At 40.5% G+C, this 12,983-nt stretch overlaps 1 protein-coding gene across 2 annotated transcripts in view; it reads left to right on the top strand.

Moving 5' to 3' along the window:
- LOC103894746 (arginine-glutamic acid dipeptide repeats protein) overlaps positions 1 to 12,983 on the top strand; it is a 116,340-nt gene that overhangs the window by 44,324 nt on the left and 59,033 nt on the right. The gene's annotated exons all lie outside the window — the stretch shown is intronic.

The raw sequence follows: 12,983 nt of genomic DNA, 5'->3' as shown, positions 1-12,983 counted from the left end.
AAATATCTACCTTTCAAGTTTCCTTTGCCAGTGTTCGCCTTTGTTACAGATGCATTTCTGGTCCTTCGTTTTCAAATCTTTTTTCTTTTGTCTCTTATTTGTGGGTCACTTTTTCATATTTGGCACACCCCCCCAGTAGATGTTTTTATTCAGAGCCCCTTACACAAAAGAAAAGGGAACTTACGAATCGTCTGATTCTTTTTAAAATTACTTTTATACATTACTGCCAAGATCACCGTATGAGCCAACATCTTCCTCAGTAATTGGATGGCTGCGTGGCAGAAGTGTATCATTCACTTTACGGAAATCTTACATGCTTCTGACAAAAATACAATGGATAATTGAACAATGAGGGTAGTGGTGTGGGTTCATGACAGGAGCTTGCAAGGAACTGAGACCTTGTGTGTGTGGGTTCATGACAGGAGCTTGCAAGGAGCTGAGACCTTGTGCGGTGGGACTTACTGGTTAAAAATAATAAAAATAATAATTTCATTATAATTAGAAAGCTTAGCTGACCATTCATCTAATTTGTTACAAGCAGTCTTGCTGATTTTGGTGCTCGGGTGCCCCTTGTACCCACACTGGCAGCTGGCAGTAGCTAAAGAATTAGAATCTTACAATTAGGAGAGCATTGGTGCTATTTATTACATTCTGATTCTTTTAAATATAAGGCTATGAAGACAATCTTTAATTAGCAATCAGTCAAAGTCCTGGAAAAGGTTAGGCCTTTTTACTTCCTTCTTTAGAGAGAAGGCTACGTTATGTGATTTCAGCGTGGAGTCTTGTAAATTGGAGGGAAATGCTGCCACTCTTCCTAGGAACTGCTACATGTACATAGCTGGGTCAGACTGGGCTACACAACTGAAATAACAAATTCATTAAGTGACTTGAATGCCGAATTTGGGTGTTCAGTTCTTATAAAAGTGTCAAAGGCTGTGTGTCTGTAATTATTTGGAAATTAGTCTCCTCTTCAAACTGTCACCCATCTTCTAAACAGTGCGGAGTATCACAAGTAATGTTTCAGTTTCTTTGGCCTCAGCCTCCAGAGCTTATGAGTAACAGTCACAGACACAAAACATGCTGCCACTGTTGCCCCAGCCCACGTCTAAAGAGGGAGTTTAGGGGCTTGCTCACGTGCTAAAATCTGCTGTCTTTCAGTGGAGACACTATTACATACCCAGATTCCCCTGTGATTTCTCATCTCTCAACTTTTTTGACTGGCAGAATTTTCTTACAATAAAAGCTTCAGTGGAAGAAAGAAAACACAGGTTAAAAAGCCTAAATTATGAGGCTTTGGAGACTGAACTTTCTAAAGAGCCATATAGAATTTGCAGTGTTCTGAATATGCTCATTTTGGTCTTAAGTGTTCAAGGTTTTCTGATACTGTATCATCTTAGGTGAAAATGGGAATTACTAAATTTTCATTTCTTGGTAACTAAAAGAGTATGAAATTCTTGAAACACATCAGAACACCCTATTTTTGTTGTAAACAACTTGGCAGGATGAAGAACTCCTGTCACAGGAGGAAGCTTGCTTTCTGCTTGGTACAGGAAAGATCTCTCACTGAGGATATGTCTCTTAGCTTGGAATTTGATTTTGTCATCACTAGTTGTCGTGGTTTAACCACCAGCACACTAGTATTTCTTACATCCAGATTTGCGCTCTCAGGTATCTCTTCACTCCACTGCAGTCAGTGGCAGACTTATCCTGAGAGAAATTCAGGAAGTTTGCAGAGGTTGCCTCATGTCATTTTAGTAAGGGTTACAAACTGGAATTTGTATCTTAGTGCTTGAACTCAAACCTGGGCATTGCTACCATGAGCAGCCCTGCTGTTTAATTATTTACTTGGCGAAGTCACCTACAGAAATATTTGCCCCTCTATATGTGTAATTTCCTTGGGGATTCTTGCCACCGTTTTGTCTCATTATTCTTGGATTTGTTCATTGCTCTAAAGTATGGGAGCTCTTGAAGTGGTTTTACTGTTTCCTTCTGTCATTTGCATAAAGTCACTGTTTGAAGGCAGAAATGGTCTCCAGAATAATTGACAATAATGGTTGAAATCCCAATGGAACAATATTTCTGCAATAGGGAACTTCCACTAGAAATACTATGTTCAAGTCTTGAAAGGATCGTACAGTATATTTCAAGTAGTCAGAATGCAGCTTTTTTGTGCTTAGTGTTACAAATTGACTGAAAGGACAAAAAAAAGTCACAGTGAAAGAGAACAACTTCAGGCTTGCGTAATAGTGTTAAACTTGAGTAAACAGACGTGTATTTTCAGAACTTTGTATGATCTGTGTAACAAAAAGAAAATTTTCTGGGGAAAAAGACGGAGAAAATGGAAATGTTCTGATGTTTAAGAGCTCAAGGGACTTGTGGTCTGATCTTGCTTGAACTACAGCTCATGGGTTGGGGGCTGGTATATATCTGTGTTCACCCACCCATGTTATTGCCTAGAATGGGCATTTTAGTATTGATGATCTAATGGAGATCTGCTTTGTGTTAGTGGGCAGAGTGGTGTTCCCTATGGTATTGTAAGTTGAGTAAAAATCCTGTTGTTAAGAAAAACAGTATGAGGAGAATGAAATTCAGAGGGAGGCTAATAAAGGATATTTTCCTCTTGGCTTGTTTCTGCCCAGTAAAGGTGAGAAAACATAAGGAACGTCTTCAGCCCTGTGGAAGATGATAGACATTCTGATGTTGGCATTATTCAAGGAAATATTCATAACTTTAAGAATGCACTGGCATTGCAGCTTTCGGTACAGGTATCTGAGATTCAGAGTATGTGAGGAAGACAAAGGTTAATATTCCAAATTGATGTAAGAGAACCATGCCTTTTGGAGGAAAGGTGGTATAGTAGGGCATTGTTTATATTCCCCAAGTGCTGCTTTTTCTCTTTTGGTTCATATGCGACTTATATGTATTTTTATCTCTGCTTTTGGATCCTCTACTCCAGCTAGTTTCATCCTGTTCAAAAAAAAAAAAACCAACAACAAAAATTGGAACTCAGAGTTATTTTCTTAGAAAATGCATTTTTACCAAGTCTGGGTGAGCATGAGTGTGAGAAATAAAAAGCAAATAGCTTTTTTTTTTTACTTGAAGTTTGCAGGTTAAGTGCTGAATTTCTACTAATTACCTATATTAAAGGGAGGTACTTTCAGATGTCATATGGGAAAGGAAGTATGTCCTTGAAAAGGAACATGTGCAACTTTTTACTTGCTCTTTAGTTTTGATGTATAAGAAGGCTTTTTGTATATTAGGCTTTTAACAGCAGTTTAAAATAACAATCAGAAATGAATCTCTTTGTGTACAGAAAAAGGCAATCTGAAGTATAATCAAAAGCTTTCTGTTGTCTCTTGGCAGCAGCATATTGTTTTGCTTCTCTGGGTCACAAATGTGCCAGACCTTTATTCTCCTTAACTCTTAAAATGCATCTTTAAAAAATCATTTATGTAAAAACACACTCAAATCATTTTAGCTTTGTTTGCAGCACTGAGAAACTGTTGATTACAGGAGACAACAATCTACAGATAATGTTATATAAATAGAAAGCTCTTTTGTTGTCAATGAAGGCAGTCTCCAGTTTGGTTTTAAAGGTTTTGTGTCCACAGAAGGGGATAGTCTTAGACTCACTGTGTGAAACCTGGTTTATGGACATGTGCAACGTGATTGTTTTCTGAAGATCATGAAAGAGCGAATGTCTCGGGGAGGCTTTGTGAGCAGCTGGAGCGTTGCACAGATCTGGATCTGCCTGTCATGCCTGCATAGGTGGACCCTTACGGCTGCCAGCAGAAGGTCTGTCATGGGCATTTAAATATAAACGTGGGCAAGTTGGCCAACCGAGTTTCTTGCTGGTGGAAATGATTAAGTTTAGTAGAATAAGGAAATGCTTGCCTGTGTGTTAAATATAACTGCCTTTCTGCACTGCTGTTTAGAGGAGAGGTATGCAGAGTCCTGAGGGACTGTGCATTTCCAGCCTTCTGGAAGTTCAGGACTTGTTGCTCTTTGGAAGATCTTCCTGCAGCTCGACCCTCTGTTGCAGTGCCACCAGGGGGTGAGTTCTCCAGACCTGGTTTGGAAAAATGAATGCCTCCTCTTCCCACCCTTACTTTATTAGAGGAAAGTAAATTGCAAACTGAGCAGTCTTCAAACAAGAGCGCTCATCTGTCCCTGCCTGCTCATCTGTCCCTCCTTGTTCGTCTTTCTGTTGAAATGTGGGACCATGCAACTGCAGTAGTGTTAGGATGGATAATAATGCTTGTAATAATCCACACATTGTTTTTCCAGAGTCAAGGTTGTTTATCAAATACCCCTTCTAGAGCTCAGGAAAAGCAAAGTCAGGTTTTCTTTTTCCTCCTGCTGGTGCTTTAATATCCAGCCTTTTTTTTTTGATCTGTGCATCAGCTTCTGATGTGCCACTGTAAGCTGTTCTTAGATCAGGTTTCTTGGCGTGCTGTTGACTTTATCTCGTTTACCGGATCACATTTCTGTTGCCATACGCTGCGTGATCGCAGCCTCCCCGCAGCTTTTTAACAATTAGTAATTGAGCAGGAAGTGTGTGTTCATTACAATAGCCTTTTGATTTTGATTTTACAATCACGCAGTGTTTCGCACAGAGCAGAGGCGGGGGAGGCACTTCTCCCGAACACGTTTTTGACAGAGAGAAGTCTGTTGTTGCAGCCACTTGGCTATTTGTCAGCAGTTCTCAGACATCCCTCTTGCGCAGGTTGCTTGGCAACCCGGGCCGGAGCCATCGCACCGCGGCCAGTGCATTTCCAAGAGCAGGTTGGTAGATGATTTATCGGCGGGGCTGCGAGCGTGGTGAACCCAAGAGGCAGGACTGGACCTTTTAACAGGAACCGACGTGAAATGTGAAGGCGAGAGGGAGGCTGGCTGGCTTGGGAGCATTATCTGGGGATGTGCAGTGAAAGCACCCAGAGCCAATAATCAGAGGGCACAATTAGAGAAAAAATAAAGGCTCCTCATTTAGACATAATTGATTTTTTTTTTTCTGTTTTCTCATCTAGGCTCTCACGCAGAAACAGGTACAATGCAGAAGGTGAATCAGAGCTTTGCGTACTGCTTTGGGTGAACCCGAAGTCTTTCTCTTTATAAAAATAGCTCTGTTAAAATACTGATGGTAAAATAAAGCTGGGGTTAGCACATAAGGTTGGCAGCACCCTGACAGCTCAAAGCCTGGGGTGAAGGAATGGTTGAATTCTCCCCCAGCTTTGGAAATGTCTGAGAGCTGTTGTGTCACCTTCAATATCATGTTGCCTTTCATACAGACTTTTGCATTGATCCCTGGCATTAAACAGAGAAGGGAAAGAAGAGTTTTATAAACTGGCATTTAGGTAGTAGTTCATGCTGTGGTCAAATGCAGAACTCTTCCACCACCACCACTCCCCCTTTAAAACATCACTTTCAATAAACTAAACTGAAGGAAATTTGGATAACCTTTAGGTAAGCACCCCAGTTCCATTTCTTCTGCTAGCTTGTAAGTCCTTTTTCCAGAATAGTTGTGATGAGGGATTGGCAAGATGTGGAAAGCATGTTGACAAGAGCATTTTTGCATACTTCTAAGAAGGCGAAGAGGAGAGAAAGGATAACGAATCCACTTTGACCTCTTGAACGGCAGTATAAATACTTTATTGAAAATTCTAAATAAATGTGTTTGTAACTAGTAATCCTGCTCTGCATGCAATCTCATTTAGCCAACTGTGTATGCAAATGTGCTATTAATGTGTTTGCATCCAGTATAAATATACAAATCTAATCTGTTTATATATGTAATTTACACACAGCTGTGCTCATGCTCACTTAATACCAATATTTTCAGCAAGTGAGAGGTATCATGGGAGATCTATTGTTCAAAACAAAAGCCAACAGTGCAGCACCATGGAAGGGGGATCATTATCATTTCAGGATCTTTTGGCATTCCCTTGAGGGAGTCTGCTTAATGACTTTCCGTCTGTGTATATGGCTACGGATGTGCGGAACACAGGCTCTGGTGGATGTTCTGTGCTTCTCTGCATCTGTATAATGCTTTGGTGTTGAATCCCTTACAATTTGAGGTAGGGTTTAATTTTTCAGTATATTTTTTCAGGAAGACAAAGTGATCCGATTGGGAGGGAAAGCTAATTGTTCGGCACCTTTAAGCCTTTCAGCTGATACATTTCTTGTCGGTTTGTTTATAGAGGATACTTGATCTTACAGGCATATGGCCCAAGGAGTGTGAGATTTTTATCACATGTAGATGACCAGCAATGCACTCTGAAGAGGTGCTTTGAATATCCAATGAGAACTTTAACGCTTTTTAATATAGAATGGTATCTAATGAATACCGTCAAAATATTTTTGTTTTTCCATAATAACTTTGAGTAAGAGGACTTGGTGAAAAAGAATTTTACTTTCAAAATACCACAAAGGTTAGAGGACAATATTGTCTTGACACAATAGCACTATTTCATTAAAGTAAATTGATGAGAAAAATAAACAGACCAGTATCTATTAAAAGAAAGCTGAATTTGGTTTTAGTATGTATTTTGAACTAAGGTCACAATCTGCTGAATGAAGAGGCAAATTGAGTAAGTATATTTTGGAGGCAAGGGATGCTTTCGACCAAAACAAAGTATCTATATGCACACCCACATGCATATATGTGATTATTCTCTTCCAGTCTTGCTCTACAAAATGATCACCTGCATGTGTGCCTTCTCTCTTGGACTGGAAGTCTGGAAACATGTTTGTGGCACAATTTAAGAAACGTTTACCTGTTTACAGTTGTGAAAGGGGACTGTTAAAAAAACAAAACAAAACCAAAAACAACAAACGAACTTGTCTCAAAATTGGTTACTTAAAAATTTGTAGTTTGTAATTAAGCAGCAAGAACTGGCATTGCAGGGGTTGGCTGGCATTTATTACTGCTGATGTTTCACTGTCATAGCTAGCTGGTGCAGCGTACAGTGCATCAAGTACAGTGAAGGATCTTTACTTGCTGTTATTCCACAACTTCTGCAAGCCAAACAGATCATGAAAGAGCTTGTGTGTATAGTGTCAGTGGTCATCAAAGCACAGACATTCCCCTACAACAGAGGTCTCTTGCAACAGCGATTTGTAGTAAGTGGTTGCAGACATCTTCAAGCAGTTGCCAGACTGTGTGAACCATTTCCCATACCTTTGCATGGTTGTGTCGGAGAGGAGAATAAGGTCCTTCAAATCATGACCTGTGCTTCAGTGCAGCCTCTTCAGGAGGAGACTCTAAATTGCAAGTTGGTGACAGCCTTACTTCCTGCAGGAGTAGACAAAGAAGTGCTGTGGTTAGCGATGGGACGGAGCAGTAAACTTAACCTGAGATGTAGGCTACAGGCAGATAACACTGAGGGAACAGTGGGAACAGAGGTATTTCTGCAAAGATCTGTTATTTCTGCTTGCATGCTTGAGATCTGCACACATCATTGATACAATGCTAAGGTCTGTGGAACAACACGCAGAGACGTTTAGGGAGGGCTTACGGTGTCTAAGTTTGTCAGCTAGGTGATTTTTTGCAAGCTTGCTGTTAACCGATGTAACACACAACAGCACAAGTATCTCATGCTAAGGGTAAAATCGCTTGCTACTTCAAAATTAAATTCAAAACACATTAAGCAGAGTTACGGTAGTGACAGGAAACAATAAAATGAAGTTCAGAGGAGGTTGAAGCATATCCTGTTCTCCCAGCAGCAGGGCATGTTAAAGGAACATAGCAGAGGCCTGAATGTAGATTTTTCTTGATAGTTCTTTCCCAGTGGACTGATTTTTTTTTTTTTAAATAAAGGTTTCAGGTGAGCTTCATTGAGTCATCATGCTCATTCTACGTGCTACTGTCGCAACCTAGAATATTCTCTTACCTTGGGACCAATCCTTGTCTGTGGCAAGTTGCTCTGAGGATGTGCGTTCTCGGGCCAAGAAATTTCTGCGGAACATCTCTCCCTTCTGCCTTCTCCTGTACGCCTAGAAAAGGGTCTTTCCCCCTCTTTTCTTTTGTAGCTGTCTCATCTCTTTAGCTGACAATTTGTGCATCTTAAAATTGTGTTGTGGAAGCCTTTGACTATCCTGTTCTCTCTCTGACCAGACAGAACATCTGCCCATCTCTCCACCTGCTTCTCCATCGTGCAGCCTTACTGGGCTCAGTGCCAGAAAGCATTTTCCCCCGGCTTTAACCAAGCCGCCAGTCCCCAGTCTGGGCCGTTTTGAAAAGGCAGGACTGAGAGAAAGCCTGCCAGCTAAGGCTGGAAGTGGATGGGGCACGGCAAGGGCATCTCAATCTGACTGCAGCTTCCCATCCCCGAGACACCTTCCCTTCTCTGGCCACAGTCCTAGCTGGTGCAGCACCTTAGGGCCGTTGGCCTTTTTCTGGGCAAGAGTGTTCAGGGGACAAAGCAGCTTGTGGAAGGAGTTAAATGGACATGCTATGTGCCTGCAGTGGTTAGGTGGATTCTGAGAATAGCTTGGATATGTGTGACAGCTGCATTTTCTTTAACTTCAAGTACTTTTTTTTTGCCCTTCATGGAATTCTTTACTGAGCAGTACTTAGTCCTGTCTGTTACTGAGCGTATAGAATTCCTTTGAGGTAAAGATACAATAAATACTAGCATCGTTTTCTGCTACAGCCAGGTATAGTTTGGTCGGAAAAAAAATTGTGAATAACACAAGTTATGTTTTTGTGAGAGATACCTGACATCTTCAGGTTAAACTGTGTCTTCTTAAGGAAACTCTCAGGATACTTCTGTTTCTAGAGGACAGTATATATCATTTAATGTTATCAGCAAATGCCTTTAATTGCACTGTACACAAATAAGCAAAATATAATGTTAAAACTCAGCCAAGCTTTTAAGAAAATGTACTTTGTGCACTGAAGTTCAGCTAGTGTGCATATACAATGTCTGCATGCTAAAAAATTGTTTGGGACAATCCATGAATGTGCTGCCCACTTAACAGAAGTTTTGCAGCTATAACCAAATCTCATTTTCTTTTCAGAACAACTGCAATAATTTTTCGTCTTGTGAAATTTAAGAAATAAAGATGCTTTTATGCATTTAGTGTTTATTTGCTGTTAACTATTAAAACCCCGTAATTTCTCCTACCATATTTACTATAAAACTTAAAAAGGCATATTAAATATGGAAGATGGTGGCAACTTCAATTGGCATCTGCCTAGAAAACCTTGGGCCTTTCAAAACATGCACTGTACCGATTGCTTTCACGATAGCAACATCTTCCATTTTTATATGCTTATAAATGAGGAAAAGGTTGAGAGAAGAACTTGCTGTTCTTGGACGTAGTCTAAAGAGATTTTTTTAGAAAGATTGAGGAAAAAAAAGAAGTCCTTATTTCCTGGATTGAGGAAGAACAGAAAAGGCTCTGTGCTTGTGTGTTTGTAAATACAGTGCATTACAATGTGCTCTTCACTAATTAACCAGGTGGAAGTCATAGGAAGGGAATGAAATAGCACATGGATTTTCTTAGAGAAAACACGTTTGATCTAAACCTGACTGAAGCAGCACCTCGGAAGAGACATATTAGTAGCAGTTATGAATTTACAGTTTTATCAGAGTCATCCTTCCTTGCTGAAGCCCATGAGGTTTCAGTTTGAAATTCTTAAATTGATTAAACAGATCGTTTTTGTACTAGATGTTATTCTTGCATGCTTTTAGAAACAGCTTTATTTTAGATTTCTGCAGTAAAGAAGAAAACTGAACTGGGAACCTCAGTTCACAGTTAAAACCAGGGGTGCTGAATTTCAGCATGCAGCAGCAGCAAATTTTTCCTGCCAAGCTGTAATCTCTTGATAATAGAAACCCTGACGCATAACCTTAACTACAGCTTTGCAATGGCATTATCATCACATTGATAAACATGCCATCTGAGCTCTGTTAGCCAGAACATAATGGCTTTGTGTATCTTGTCATGGTATTTGTTTCTTGGGATAAAATATGGGACCTGCAAGTAACACATATGCAAACATTAACATGCTTGTTCCTTGTTCTTCCTTGGTTATTTATAGCTCCCTGTTTACACGTTGTAGCAGGATACTGCAGAATCTAATACATTTCATTGGGGAAGCTCAAATTATAAAGTGGTATTGGGAGATCTTGTGTTGTGGCTGGTCAATAGCCATGGTAACCACTTCATAAAATGTAGCGGTGTTGTCTGTCAACACTGACTGACCTAGCAAGCCATGGGATTTCCTGGTGCTACTTCACAGCAGTAATTATCCATAGCATTTTTTTAAATTGTGTTACAGTTTGTCTTCAGTGAACAGTACAAACAGTAATGCTGACAGAATTCTGTCATAAATGATGTTTTAAACATAAGTAGTAAAATTGAAATGTTTATCTTAAAAATCCGAATTCTGTACTTGTAAAAAATCAAACCATTGTGCTCTAGAGCCACTTCCACTTCTTAGCAAAACTTTTCTCGTGCATCCAAAGGTTTAAGCCTCATTGTTCTACCAGCCCTGTATTGTAAGACTATTTTAATTCAGCAGCTGTCATTTTCACATGCCTTCTGTGAGCAGTGCAACATCTCCTGCACCATTAAAATGCAGACATAGAATTTGTTACGTGTCATTTGTGCAGAGCAGAGAAAATTTAAACTGTGTTATGCAGTCTGTTTTATGAGACGCTGGAGAGCAACAGGTCACTTCTGATTTGGTGTGCAACTATTTAGTTCTTTTATATTTAAAAACATTTAGAGGTCTCTGTGGTGCTTGACTTGGAGAAAAGAAGTAGCTGTTCTTGCTGTAAGCTAAGGGAGAACTGAACATGATGCCTGTGGAGAAAAGAAGTAGCTGTTCTTGCTGTAGGCTGAGAGTAGGAGAACTGAACATGATGCTTGAGTTAATGGAAGTTAATGGAAGACTAGAATAGGAAGGAAAATCTGAAAAAGAAAATGTTTTAAAAAACCTTGATCATTTTGTTAAGCTTTAGAATTTCTAAGTTTCTGAAACTAATTTTTGTGTGTTTTGTTGTTCTCTGTGTCTCCAGTGGCTCTCTCTTGCCTTTCAATAGAGGCACACAACTATTTTATAGTTCGATATCTTGCACTGCCTCAATGGCCTACTGATAATTCTGTATGACACCAGTAAAGGTGACGGCATAATTGGCCAAAATTTCAGAATGCCAGAAGGATATTCATATTTGGAAATTTAGAACAGTATTTCAAGCTCCCTCTAATTCTGTTATTCATATAGGCTATTTGCTAGGCTTACATTCCCAGTAGGGATTTTTAACATCTCCTGAGTTCAAAGGAAAACAGTTTGTCATAGGCTTTTTTAATACCGAGTTGAATCACAGCACAACACAAATGTAAAATAGTTTGTTTAAAGGAATCTTAAAAAAATAAATAAAATGGTCCCCTGAGAATTCAGATACACCCTAGTCAGCCTTTGGCAAAATGAGGAACAGGGAATCAAGGCTTTTCATGCAGTGGACCAGATTGCTCTCTCATATTTCCTTGTGCTTTTTCATCCATGGTTGGAGTGTTCCAGCTCTGGCTTCTTCTTATTCCCCTACAGCTTTTTATGTCACCGTTTCCTATGTATGCTCTGGTAACTGATGCTGCAAAAGCATCGTACGTCTGATACAGTCCACGAGGCAGTGATGTCAAAGCCGGGAACTGAGCTGCATCGTTTAGAATCCGAGTTCCCTTTGGATTGCCTGTTTTTAAATGTTTCTCGATCTAGTTGATTTTCATTCTTTGTGATAAGCTGCAGACAGGAATTATATTGCTCTTTGGGATGTTGGGAGCAGTATGAGGGCTCGGTTGTTTGCCTAGTTGCTGCTGCCATCTTTTCTTGCCCAGAAGCACAAACCAGAAGAGGTATGCGTATGGTGCCAGGGGTGATTGTCCTCCCCCTCAATGTAATGAAAATTCCTTGCCGTTCACATGGTAAAAAGTGAGAAGTATGCGCGTGCATTAGTGACCAGTTACACGTTGTAGGCAGTCTTGGTATCTTGCTCTGTAGATATTTGTGTGACTTCCACCTGTGAATGGGGGACTGGTACCTTGCTATTAGTAAAATTTGCCTTGTTCAGGAACCCAAGCACCCCTGTCACTGAACTTCTAAACTCCAGAGTGCTCTGTTTACTGGTTTAAAAGGAGCAGGTGGGTATGAGCAAAACATATACTGGAAGGGACTGTAATCTCAAAGTATATACAACCAGTAGTTGTCTCTGTGCCCCCAGGCATGTTCTTGGAGAACCCTAGCAGTCTTGCTGGTTTTGAGGGTCAGGGTTAGGTAAGGATAGATCCCTGTGGGAGCATATCTGCAAAATAATATACATGAGATTCCAAAGAGACTGCTCACATTCAGCATTGTGGTGGGAGCTTATGAGGTGTACGGAGCACTATTTTAGTAGTGAATTACCCTTTCTGGGATTCCTTATCCACAATATGGAAGCCTCTAATCACCTGCCCACCTCCTTCAAGTAGATGTTTGCAAGAAGCTGTGGTCCAAAATGCATTAAGTCAACTTGAGGTATGTTTCTTTTTAGAGAATTACTAATTCTCATCTCCCCCAGAATGGTAGGGCCCACATGCTCAATATCCCTCATCTTTTTTGCAGGCAGAATTTGGTATTTGCTGGTGTTTATACCTGTATGCTTATTATAGGAAAGGAAAAAGTCCTCAGGACTGGCCCTTCCACAAAGAGGCACTCTGTTTAGTCTTAATCTCCTGGTGTACTGATTCATGGTGGTGAAATGCTGGGGTGTAGGTGAGACCGGTCCCAGAGCTGCAGGCTGAGAGGGATAGCACGCTGCAGTAGATTTACCGAATGAAAGTGCTGGCCCCGGAAAGAGAGGAGGAGGGGAGCGAGCGATGCTTACAGCTGGAGGCTGAAGAGTTATCTTACGGGGGGGGAATACTGCAGAGGGGAAACATGAGTGCAAGGGGCAGCTGAAGGGGGGACCGGAGAGTAAAGAAGGGCAGCTGAGGGGTGC

The sequence above is a fragment of the Aptenodytes forsteri genome, unplaced genomic scaffold, assembly GCF_000699145.1.
Source record: "Aptenodytes forsteri isolate BGI_AS27 unplaced genomic scaffold, ASM69914v1 Scaffold16, whole genome shotgun sequence".
NCBI classification, from domain to species: domain Eukaryota; kingdom Metazoa; phylum Chordata; class Aves; order Sphenisciformes; family Spheniscidae; genus Aptenodytes; species Aptenodytes forsteri.
The sequence above is the reverse complement of the archived record's forward strand: the minus strand, read 5'-3'. Positions and strand labels throughout refer to the sequence as shown.